General features: G+C 45.2%; 1 protein-coding gene and 1 pseudogene across 2 annotated transcripts in view; one reads left to right on the top strand and one right to left on the bottom strand.

Annotated features, from left to right (window-relative positions):
* LOC136629139 (oocyte zinc finger protein XlCOF6-like) overlaps positions 1-12,564 on the bottom strand; it is a 913,937-nt gene that overhangs the window by 541,995 nt on the left and 359,378 nt on the right. The gene's annotated exons all lie outside the window — the stretch shown is intronic.
* LOC136627169 (zinc finger protein 850-like) overlaps positions 1-12,564 on the top strand; it is a 532,511-nt pseudogene that overhangs the window by 493,688 nt on the left and 26,259 nt on the right.

The raw sequence follows: 12,564 nt of genomic DNA on the forward strand, positions 1-12,564 counted from the left end.
GTTCAATGCATCCTGCCATCATTAGGAGTGCGCACACATAAGGGGGGGACGCACAGGGCATTGTGGGATTGCAGCACAATGACACCATCTTTGAAAACTGCTTGCAACATCAGATTTCAAAGTAAGAAAACGACAGAACAGCTAATATGCTTGTTGTTTTGAACCCACATATGCCATGTTTTAAAATGCTTAGTGAAAAGAAAGCATTATTATAAACAAAAATTACCCTGCGTGGCCGGACAACCCCTTTAATTTTCATATTGTATTTTACATTTTCTCATCTTCTTTCGACACAGGTCCCTAAAATACAGCAACCTCTGTTATTTTCTACATAATTATCCCAATTGACTCATAAAGGATGGAAAAGGACAGAAACAAGATGGCAGAGAGTATAATAAATCTCAATCTAGAGATACTCTTCCAGCTTAGTGGAGAGGTGAGAGACTCTGATGATGTCACATTACATCATTCTTATCTATGGTAATAACCGATGATGTCACTGGAGAGGTGAGAGACTCTGATGATGTCACATTACATCATTCTTATCTATGGTAATAACACATGATGTCACTGGAGAGGTGATGGACTCTGGAAATGTCTGTAGTGATATTTATTAATGTCTCCCCATATACAGGATTACACAGTAGTGAAGAAGACCTCTAGTGATGGCTGTCAGGTCCCTGTCTGTAATAGATGGAGAAGACCCCTGAGCCCAATCACGGGGCCCCCACCTCACCCCCTGATACATGAGGACATCAATGTACAGAAGATTCTAGAACTCGCCAACAAGATGATTGAGCTGCTTACTGGAGAGGTGACGCTGCAGGGAATGCTGGGACATTATACAGTAACAGCACTGGAGGCTTCTGGGTAATGACTGTATATTGTGTTGTCAGGTTCCTATAAGGTGTCAGGATGTTGCTGTCCATTTCTCCATGGAGGAATGGGAGTATTTAGAAGGACACAAGGATCTGTACAAGGACGCCATGATGGAGACCCGCCAGCCACTCCCATCACCAGGTAATAGACAGGACTAAATACACGGGGACTTTATTATCTGTATGTAAAGAATGACTTCAGTGACTGTCTGTGTTTCCTCCAGTTCCATCCAGTAAGAGAAGCCCACCAGAGAGATGTCCCCATCCCCTTCTTCCACAGGACCACCAGGTAGATGGAGATGTCCCTCTGATCTGTAGAAGGCTGTGACGTTCTTGTCTTCAAGCTTATTAGATGTCGTCTACATGATGATTAATGATCTTTTCAGGTCATGTAAAACCTTCCACACGACTTCTCCAACCGTCTGCTGACTCTTACAATATTTGTCTCACAGCTTTTGTATCAGGATGAAGATCTGACCGATATTAATGCTACAGAGACAAATGTGAGGGGTGATCAGCGATGTAAAGAGGAGATTCCTACAGGTAACCACCCAGGTGAGTAGTAACCACTAAATACAGCAGAGAAGAGTCACAGATTCTCCTCGGTCAGCGGCTGCAGATAGTTTTGTAGATTTATAAGCTCTGGGATCTGACAGTTTCCGCTGGATGTTCCCCCATTCAGCTGAAGTACAAAAATAAATATGGATGAAATGTGATACTGTTATAGGCAATAATATGTGATGGTGAGAATCTATTATATGGGTGTAATTCATCAACTTAATGACACAATTATATTTATGTATTGCTTTAAAGTAGAGCTGGCCAGCAGTGATTACTGTGTAAAAAACCAGTCAAGTGAAGAGTGTCTATAGACAGAAAATGCTCACACCTCAAAAAAGGGTCTGGACCACAGAGCCAACGTAAAATATCCAGAGGTAGAGACGAGTGCGGCAGCAGAATATTATAAAAATATCAAAACTTTATTCCTCCACTGTGCATAAAAACCAACGTTTCAACCAGTGATGGTCTTTATCAATCTTATACAGACTTTGAAACCGTGCCATATATAAATACCAACATTAAGAATTGCATGAGTAACAACACCTGTGATCTGGCACTCAATCTGGCACATATATAGCACATAGCTGCTGTTAACCCAATGTATACAAACATACATAGAAGGACCTTGGTTGAGTACCGGAGAACATCCACCATCTTCATTGCAGGTCACTGGAGTTAATCCTGATTCTTGCATCCATCTTTTGCATCTGCGCATGTCTGGAAACACACCCGCATCATCATAGTCACGCGACCGTCGTGTCATCAGTGCCTGCCGCATCACTTGACCATTGTGTCATCAGCGTCACGTGACTGTCACGTCATCGGCATTGCATTACCTCCATATCGGGCGCATCATTGGCATCACATGATCGCCGTTCCATAGCTCAATATCGTAAAGAGTTTGAATGTTTGATTGACTGAGTTTATGACTTCTGAGGTTGAAGGAGCCCCTGTCGACTTCCAGTGTCTGGCATTTGTTAACCGCGATGCCAGAATAATGTGAGAACTGAGTAAAAAGGGGACAGCATGTTAGTGTTTAGGAAACAGAGGGCCAGCGTTGGGTCTGGGGACACGGACTGGCGCATCACAGAATGAATGAGGTCAAGTACCACTTTCCAGAAGCAGCGGATAAGCGGGCACGCCCGCCACACATGTAGGAACATGCTCTTCTCCTCGCAACCTCTCCAGCAAACCTCAAAGATGTCTTCATTCATTCTAGTCAGCCTTGCCGGAGTCAGGTACCAGCGCAGAAATATTTTCTGTGAGGATTCCTAATGTGCGACCTGTGCAAGACCTTCTTAGTCCAAGCAAGGGTCTATTTCCAGGCTTTTATGCTGAATTGCTGCTTGAGGTCCACTTCCCACAAATTCATCTGTGGGGATTTGTTTTGAGAGTCCAAAGCAAAGGAGTCCTCGTAGAATATGGAGATCCCTTTAGCGGTGCTCATAGAGAGGAAGATGAAAGTCGCCTTGGGGAAAGCTGGTTTCAGCACATCTAGAGGCTGTAAGGCATATCTCAACCTCAGGTGGGCAAAACCTAGTTTGCTTGGTACCTGGAACGACTGGGAACGTTCATCGGGATGTTGTCACTAAAAAGGTGTCTGCTTTTTTTTTTAATGCCTGCTGTTTCCCAAAACCCAAAATCAAAGTCCGCAACTAAATAAGAGAGGAAACGCAGGGAAGGACTGAGGCCGGAACCAACTCGGGAAACTTGGAGACCAATTGCTTCCGGATGTATGTCGAGATTCTTAGGCTTGGTAGGGAGCGTGGTGGCAGTGGGGGTCTTCAACCCACCTAGGGATATCAGAGGAGCACCTAGGACTGCGGACTCTATGGAGGCCCATTTTTTTCTGCATTGGAGCCACCCATCACTGTTTGATGTTGTCAGGTATAGCAGTAGCAAAGTATCTTTTAACGCCCTGGACTTCTGGCATGGCCTCCCCTCCAAATGATTTTTTTTGTTCTTTATGGCTTGGAGCTTAGTCAGGAAGGTGTTTGGAACAGGAATCGCTACCATTCTAAAGATATACAGGATGCATTGCAGAATCATCATCTTGACTACTGCTATTCACCCTGCCCAGGAAATAAACAGCTTCCAAAAGTTGTTTAGTTTATAGGGAATATATTTAAGGAGTAGTAGATAATTTTTTATAAAGGTGAGGGAGCTAGGGCATGTTATGCTAATTCCTAGGTAGGGTATGGAGTTTTCGTTCCAGGCATATGGGAATATGTGTTGTTCACTTTATAGTACAAGACTCGTATCAAAACGGACTAGGGTGGCTCTGGCTTGTGTGAGCGAAGAAATAGTGTTTGTGACTGCCAGAATTACATTGTCTGCATAGAGACCTTTGTTATACTCCTAAAAAGCTATTTGAATCCCATGTATGTCCTCGTTGTATCTAATCTGTTCTGCTCGTAGCTCCATAGGGAGCGCGAATATTAAGTCTAGTGTCTAGTGCCGTTAGAGATGGCAAACGATGGGGAGACAATACCTGGGGAAAAGACTTTTACAGATGGTGCCGATTACAGAGAAAGGATCACCGATTTGATGGACCCCGAGAAGCCAAATTTCTATTGAGTTGCCCTCCAGTATCCCAAGTGTATCCAGTCGAAGGCTTTCTCAGCATCCAACGCCAGGAGCAGAGTGGGTATCCCACCTCTCTCAGCGATCCCAAACAGATCCAAAAACCTCCAGTTACCGTCGGGGGCCTGTCTCTGTGGAACAAACCCCACCTGGTCTGCTGCCACTAATGTAGGGAGGATGGCGAACAGTCAGGTACTCAGTACTTTTACGTATATCTTGACATCAATGTTTAGCAGGGAGATGGGGTGGAAATTAGTTGGAGAGATATTCTCCTTCTCTGGTTTAGGTATGGTAACAGTCAAGGCCTCCAACATCTCAGCCGGGAAAGAGCTGTCACCCATTCCTCAGTTGATCACAGATACCAGATGGAGAGCCAGAAGGGAAGCGTACATCCTATAGTACCCATTGGAGAAGCCGTTCGGCCCCGGAGACTTGTGGAGTTTCAGCAGTTTGATCATGTCTAGGACTTCTAGATGAGTAATTGGGGCCGAGAGAGTCTCCACCTGTTCAGGGGACAGGCGGGGCAGGTTAACGTCCTGCAAGAAACCTAAGATTGTATATATATGTTTCATTCTTTATGTTGTAGAGGGAGGAGTAATAAATTGCGAACGCATTGACAATCTTTTGGGGATGGATGATTTTTTTTTGGCCATCTGTGTCTCAGAGGAATCTAATCCTGTCCTTGGCTCCGAGCAGCTTAAGTTGTTTTGCTAGCTTAGCACCAGTTCGGTTGTTGTGGGCGTAAAATTGTATTTTTAACTTCTGGAATGCAATGTCATGTTTAGCGGCCAGTAGATTTTGGAGCTTGGCATGCATTTTAAATAGTTCCTCTGTTCTCTGCGGAGTAGGGTTAGTCTTATTTAGGGAATCTAAGAGTTTAATTTGGTCTATCAGGAGAGTAAATTCTTTGTCTCTCTTTTCCTTTTTCTAGCTCTTGCACTATATTTTATGCAGAGGCCTCTCATAAAGGCCTTGTGTGCATTCGATACTTTGAAGATATTGGGGACTGAGCCTCTGTTAAAGGAGATGTCCCGCGCCGAAACGGGTTTTTTTTTTTTTAAACCCCCCCCCCGTTCGGCGCGAGACAACCCCGATGCAGGGGTTAAAAAAACCACCCGCACAGCGCTTACCTGAATCCCGGCGGTCCGGCGTCTTCATACTCACCTTCTGAAGATGGCCGCCGGGATCCTCTGCCTCCGTGGACCGCAGCTCTTCTGTGCGGTCCACTGCCGATTCCAGCCTCCTGATTGGCTGGAATCGGCACGTGACGGGGCGGAGCTACACGGAGCCGCTCTCTGGCACGAGCGGCTCCATAGAAGACTGCTGAAGACCCGGACTGCGCAAGCGCGGCTAATTTGGCCATCGGAGGCCAAAAATTAGTCGGCACCATGGAGACGAGGACGCCAGCAACGGAGCAGGTAAGTAAAAAACTTTTTATAACTTCTGTATGGCTCATAATTAATGCACAATGTATATTACAAAGTGCATTATTATGGCCATACAGAAGTGTATAGACCCACTTGCTGCCTCGGGACAACCCCTTTAATTGAAAAAAAAACAACTCTAGCTCTTTTTCAAGGGTTTGGTCATATTCAGGGTGGCTAAGGATGTATTCATTAAGCCTAAATGGAAAGGATGGTGTATGGTTAAATTTGTCCTGGAGTGTCAGGGATATGGGGGCATGGTCTGACCATGTGATGGTTCCGATCTTGGTCTGTGAGCCCCCCCCCCGCTAGACCCCCCCCCCCCCCCCCCCCGGCAGCAAGATCATATCAATCCTGGAGTAAGAAGAGTTGGGTAGGGAAAGAAAGGTGTTGTCCCTTTTTGAACCATGGAGACATCTCCACACATCATACAGCTCCTTTCTGTGTAAGATCAGAGCGATGGGGTTCTAGCGCTAGTTGTAGAGTCTAGGAGTGGGTCCATGATGGAGCTAAAGTCCCTTCTGATTACCACAGTATCCTTGCGGATCTTGGCTATTTCTTTCAGAATGTGCATGTAGAATTTAGCTTGTCTTTTAGGGGGAAAATAGACATTTACTACTTTGTATATGGCAGCATTTATCTCGCAGAACATCCCACTGGGTCCGCATACAGATTCCTTTTGAAGAAAGCTACTGAGTGACTTATGGCTATCAAGACTCCTCCTTTTTTTTCTTTCTGGGTTTGATGGTAGGAATATATTTGGGGTGTCTATTTTTCAGGAAGTGCGTTTTCTGTGCAAAGAAGACATCTGCCTGGATTTTCTTGGCCTCGCACCAGCACAACCTTTGTTTATAGGGGCTATTCAGCCCTTTAACTTTTAGTGATGAGATGGAGATATTTTATGGGGGGAATTAGATGTTGAGATGCCACCATGGTCCCTTGGGGAAATAAGACATCTGAAAAAAGGAGAGGCCTCTTGTAAATCTAAAACAATAAGTAAACTTAGCAGAGCAAAACACATAGAAACAATTACTGGAATTGTAAAGTAATAAAATAGTGTTCACCCAGTACCTACTGCACTTAGGTGAATGGTTATTACAGGGGGCGGGCATATGTAAACAACAACACATAGCTCCGATCTACAAAAATAAGGTAACAGATGTTGTTAATCATGTTAGCGCTTAAGGGGGAATTTGAGGTTAGGTGTGACGACTGTATTTGCTGGCGGTCGACCACTCTTGGTCTATCTTGGGCGGGGGTCTTCCACATGCTGCAAGAGACATTCTCACAACCGGAATATCCCATGCTTTCAGGAGGGAGATGCCCTCTTCTGATGCTGCTACGTGGACTGCCCTGTTTCTGGAAATAAGCTGTTTGGTGGGAAATCCCCATTTGTATTTCATGTTGGCCTTTCTCAGTGCTTCTGTAACTGTCGTGAATTGTCTGCGTGCCTGTAGGGTGTCTGCGGAGAGGTTAGGGAACAGCTGGATGTTTTCGAAAGGTGTTGGTAGGGAGCCTGTTCATTTCCCCACTGGCAGGAGCTCTTCTTTGATTTCATAGAACTGGATTCGGACAAAAACCTCTCTTGGGGCAGTCTCGGGGGCCGACCGTGCTTTTGGGATTCTGTGTGCCCTGTCAGTGGTGTATTTCAGCGGAGGAAGATTTGGAAGAATCATTTAAAGCATCTTATATAGGTGTTGGTGGATGTCTGAGGCCGCTACTGACTCTGAGATGCCCCGAAATTTGAGGTTGTTGCATCTCGATCTGTCTTCAAGATCCCTGATTTTTTTCCCACAGACATGCCACCTCTTCCACTAAGCCTCCATGCGCGTCAACTAACTCATTGTGTGCTGTTGTGACCTCTTCCATTTTCTGCTCTATGTGTGTGGTGCGGGAAGCGAGGTGCTCGATGTTCAGTTGAAGTTGACTGGAGATTTTTTTGATGTCTTGGAGGACCTCTTTCTGGAGGGTCAGAAGCAGTTCTTTCAGGGCGTTTGTGGTCAGGGGACTGTCTGAGTCTGGGTATGATCCGAGAATACTAGTGATTTCCTCCAGGTCTGTGGCTTCTGAGAAGGTGCTGTAGAGGGACGTTTTGGTTGCGGATCGTTTAGATTTAGGGGCCACTGCTTGAGTGTGCGGGGCCCCTCTTTTTACATTTTCTTTTGGTGTGGGGTTGTGTACCTCCGGAGATGTAGTATCGATTACTGAATTTTGGGGTAAAGGGTTGTATGCCGGGGATCTCGAGGCTTCAGCTTTTGGTTCGGGGTTGTGCACTTGTGTGTCTGCCTCTTCTGTTCTGTCCTGTGTGCCCGTGGGGTAAAAGTCCGTAAGTTTTTTTGGGGGCTACGCGTTTAGTATGTGTACTGACAATTATACTGCAGTTTTTGCAGGACTTTGAAGATTTTGGCTGATTTTTGTGTAAATTTGGCTGATTTTGAGTGTAAATGAGGAATAGTAGGGTCACGCAGTTTGCTGTTATGTATAGGGGGTCTTGCGTGGGGGTTGCCTGTGATTGTTGGGGTGCCAACTGCATTAGTTAGGCCTGCCGTGGGCAGCTTTGGAGCTGTGTTTGTTTTAGGGTTGTAGGGTTTGGTCCCTTGTGGCTTATACTTTATGGCTTATGGGGTGCCCTAGTCACTGTTTGGGGGAGGGGCCAAGCACGTGCCAGCTGTGTAGCACTTTCAGCTCTGCGTACTCCCAGTGCTGCAGAGGCCCGAGGGGAGAGTCTCTCTGTATTGGTATGGGGAGGGAGGGGCTGTGGCACTCAATTTGGCCCTCTAGTTCTGCCTATCGGTTACAGTGGAACGATGGCTGAATGACAAGTGCGTTTGGCAGATGGGGGTTGAGGGCCTTTATTCAACTGACCTTAACATAAATGCAGGTTTCTCGCTCTCCTTCCTGCAGCTGGCTTGGTGGATGGTCTGCATCTTTCTGTGTCTGGGTGGATGGATGGGCTGTCCCCTTTCAGCAGCTGAATGAATGGATAGATGGTTTGCACTTTTCTTTCTGCAGTCTGGTGTCCGGCTTTAGTAGAGTTTGTTGTGGTGGAGTTTGTGGGAAGCCTTCAGTGCTGTACAAAGGCCTGGCAGATCAGCGGAGCTGGTGTTTCTTCTCCTGGTGTTCAGGCGGATCGTTGCGGTGAGTAGGTGAAGGTTGTGGTGGCTGCAGAGCTTAGTAAAGTTGGATGTGCCTTTGAGCCGGAGTGCAGGTATCAGGGCAGGTGTTTTAGCAGTAAATGTGGGCTTTATGTCTTCTGCCTTGTCGAACTACCTTTGTATAACTGCATACCACACTTGATTCGGGTCACACTTCATGCGGGTCAGAACTTGCGGGCCAGAGAAAGCAATGCTCGAATTCCTAATTTTTAAAGACATCTCTCTTTGGACCCAAAAAACCTCCAAACTAATTTATAATGTAATCATATAGCCAGCTATCCTGGTTTCCTCCTAACCTCTACCTCTGTTTGAGAGGAAGTACATGTAGCTCTCAGGGAGTGTGGGAGACGGACATCATCTAATAGCTCTGACTCACAGAAACCTTTTATAGTTCTTCATTAAGCATTTACTAGAAGCATGGTGACACTGACATAAGAACCTATGAAAACGGAAGCTTCACCACTTAAGAGGAAAACTGCAAAAGAACAGCCTGATGGCCGAACATCATGATCTACTGGTCATCACTCTGAGGTCTGTTAGATTGTGATCTGTTTGCTTATTATTGTCTAATTGCATTTTGCTATGTGACTTGTAATTTATTTAGAAATGTTCTAAAATATAAATATCATTTTTATATATGTTCAATAATAGTAAAATTTGCTTTATTCTTGGCAGATGACTGTACCAGGAGCTCAGAGGGGCGTCTAGCTGTGGATTTTGATGAAGATGATAAGAGTAGACAAGATACATTTGGAGAACTTGCCAGTATCCCAGATATCCCCTCAACCGATCACAACAAAGATCCATCATCTGATCCTCTTATACAGGTCCCATCTTCTGATCCATCACAGACTGATAAGCAGAAGAGAAGTCACAGAAGACGAGAACATCAAAGAGCTCACAGAGGAAAGAAGCCATATTCATGTTCAGAATGTGGGAAATGTTTTAACCGGAAAAAAAATTTGGATAGACATCAGAAAAGTCACACAGTAGAGAAGCTATTCTCATGCTCAGAATGTGGGAAATGTTTTACTCACAAAGCAGTTCTTGTTGTACATCAGAGAACTCACACAGGAGAGAAGCCATTTTCATGTTCAGAATGTGGAAAATCTTTTAACCAGAAAGCAAATCTTAGTAGACATCAGAGAAGTCACACAGGGGAGAAGCCTTTCTTATGTTCAGAATGTGGAAAATATTTTAATTTGAAATCACACCTTGTTACACATCAGAGAAGTCACACGGGAGAGAAGCCATTCTTATGTTCAGAATGTGGGAAATGTTTTAGTGATAATTCATCTCTTATTAAACACCTGAGAATTCACACAGGAGTGAAACCATTCTCCTGTTCAGAATGTGAGAGATATTTTAGCTGTAAATCAGATCTAGTTGTACATCAGAGAAGTCACACAGGGGAGAAGCCATTCTCATGTTCAGAATGTGGGAAATGTTTTCATGTGAAATCACGTGTTGTTAGACATCAGATAACTCACACAGGGGAGAAGCCATTCTCATGTTCAGAATGTGGGAAATGTTTTACCAGCAAATCATATCTTGTTGTACATCAGAGAATTCACTAGTTCTTAAAGGGGTTGTCCCGCGAAACAAAGTTGGGGTATACACTTCTGTATGGCCATATTAATGCACTTTGTAATGTACATTGTGCATTAATTATGAGCCATACAGAAGTTATTCACTTACCTGCTCCGTTGCTAGCGTCCTCGTCTCCATGGTGCCGTCTAATTTTCAGCGTCTAATCGCCCGATTAGACGCGCTTGCGCAGTCCGGTCTTCTCCCTTCTGAATGGGGCCGCTCGTGCCAGAGAGCTGCTCCTCGTAGCTCCGCCCCGTCACGTGTGCCGATTCCAGCCAATCAGGAGGCTGGAATTGGCAATGGACCGCACAGAAGACCTGCGGTCCACCGAGGGTGAAGATCCCGGCGGCCATCTTCGCAAGGTAAGTAAGAAGTCACCGGAGCGCGGGGATTCGGGTAAGTACTATCCGTTTTTTTTTTTTTTTTAAACCCCTGCATCGGGTTTGTCTCGCGCCGAACGGGGGGCTATTGGGAAAAAAAAAACCCGTTTCGGCGCGGGACAACCCCTTTAATAATCTAAGAATTCACACAGAAAAGCAAATATTTCTTTTTTTAAAACTCATTTAATTAGCAAATGCTACAAAAAAATACAAAGGGTGACTTCATATACAGCATTTTTCTTAAAAAATACCACAGTACTAATGGAGTTTTTCAGGGAAATAGTTGACTTTTTTCAGCAAACTGCTATGGTTGAATGTTAACTAAAGGTCACTAAGAAGTTATTAAATGTGCTGTAAACTGTGGCTTTTTTACAATTGCAGCAGGGTGTAGGTTGGAACTTCCTATTGTGGCATTTTTCTAATGGCTTCTTTATTAGAGCGGCTTCACACGACTGTATATGTATGCTCAAAATTTGTGTGCACAATATGCAGAGAATAGAACTCAATGATTTCAATAGGTTCGTTCTTACCAATGTTTTGTGCATTTGAAAAAGAAAAGCACATGCACATTTGCATACCAGATGTCCCATAGAAGTCCTGGAGATTTCCCTGCCATAACGCCAACCTTCAAAGTAGTACAGTGGCAAAGTGACTGTGTGTCATGGCCGTGGGAGAACTGTGCCAAAGCTTTATTAGTTGACAGACAGTGCAGTGCTGAAATATGTGGGGCACTAGCGCCGTCAATCAACTAATAACGTTATTAGAGATGAGCAAACCTACTCAGCCACGCCCCTTTTTCGCCCGAGCGCCGCGATTTTCGAGTACTTCTGTACTCGGGCGAAAAGATTTGGGGGGGCGTCGTGGGTGAGTGGGGGGTTGCAGCGGGGAGTGGGGGGTTGCAGCGGGGAGTGGGGGGGGGAGAGGGAGAGAGAGAGGGCTCCCCCCTGTTCCTCGCTGCTACCCCCCCCTCCCGCTCTGCCACGCAGCCCCCCCGAATCTTTTCACTCGAGTATAGAAGTACTCGAAAATCGCAGTGCTCGATCGAGTAATTACTCGAAACGAGTATATTCACTCATCTCTAAACGTTACTATATGTTTTCCCGCCGGCCAGGACACACAGCCACTGTACACCTTTGCCACTTGAAAGTACCTCAGGGAAATCTCGGGGACTTGCTGCGCTGAGTAGGAAGTAAACACTTCCGGCTCACTTAACAATCAACCTGCCACTGAAGGGGTTAAGGGGGGTATTTTTTACAGAAGGAAACCTATATCTTATCAAATTTTTCTACAATATATTTGCACATATTTGAATAAGGGAGATGGAATAATATCTCCACAGTACCACCTATTGTCTCCTCACTCACCGTCTAGGTGCTCCCCTAAGGAGAAAAGAGAGCGTTTCTGCACATATTTGAGATATTGCAGTTGAAATTGTGAAAAAATGACAATTATTTTTAATATTTTTTCCAATTTTGACATTATATATATACACGGTATATACTCGAGTATTAGCCGACCCGAGTATAAGCCGAGTCAATAAGTTTTACCAAAAAAAACTGGTAAAACTTATTGACTCGAGTATAAGCCTAGCTATACTCGAGTATATACTAGGTAAAGAAAAAATGCAATACTCACCTCCCAGCTGCATCTGTGTCCCTGGCACGATGGTCTCCCAGGCATTGTGGCAAGTTGCTTGAGAATTCTCCCTGCTGTCATCTCCCTACTCGGCTTTGAATTTCCCCACCGCCAGCTCTGTAAGCTCTGTAATTGGATCGAGTGCCAGCCAATCACAGCCGGCACTCGATAAACCAATCACAGCCATTCGGTGATGTCATCCACTGAATGGCTGTGAAGGATCGAGCGCCAGCTGTGATTGCCTGGCGCTCGATCCAATCACAGCGCTGGCCTACACAGCGCTGACGGCGGGGGAATTAAAAGCGGAGCAGCGAGATGACAGCGGTGAGAATTCTCAAGCAGCTTGCCGCACTGCCGG

Source organism: Eleutherodactylus coqui, chromosome 5 (genome assembly GCF_035609145.1).
Source record: "Eleutherodactylus coqui strain aEleCoq1 chromosome 5, aEleCoq1.hap1, whole genome shotgun sequence".
In the NCBI taxonomy this organism is placed as follows: Eukaryota; Metazoa; Chordata; class Amphibia; order Anura; family Eleutherodactylidae; genus Eleutherodactylus; species Eleutherodactylus coqui.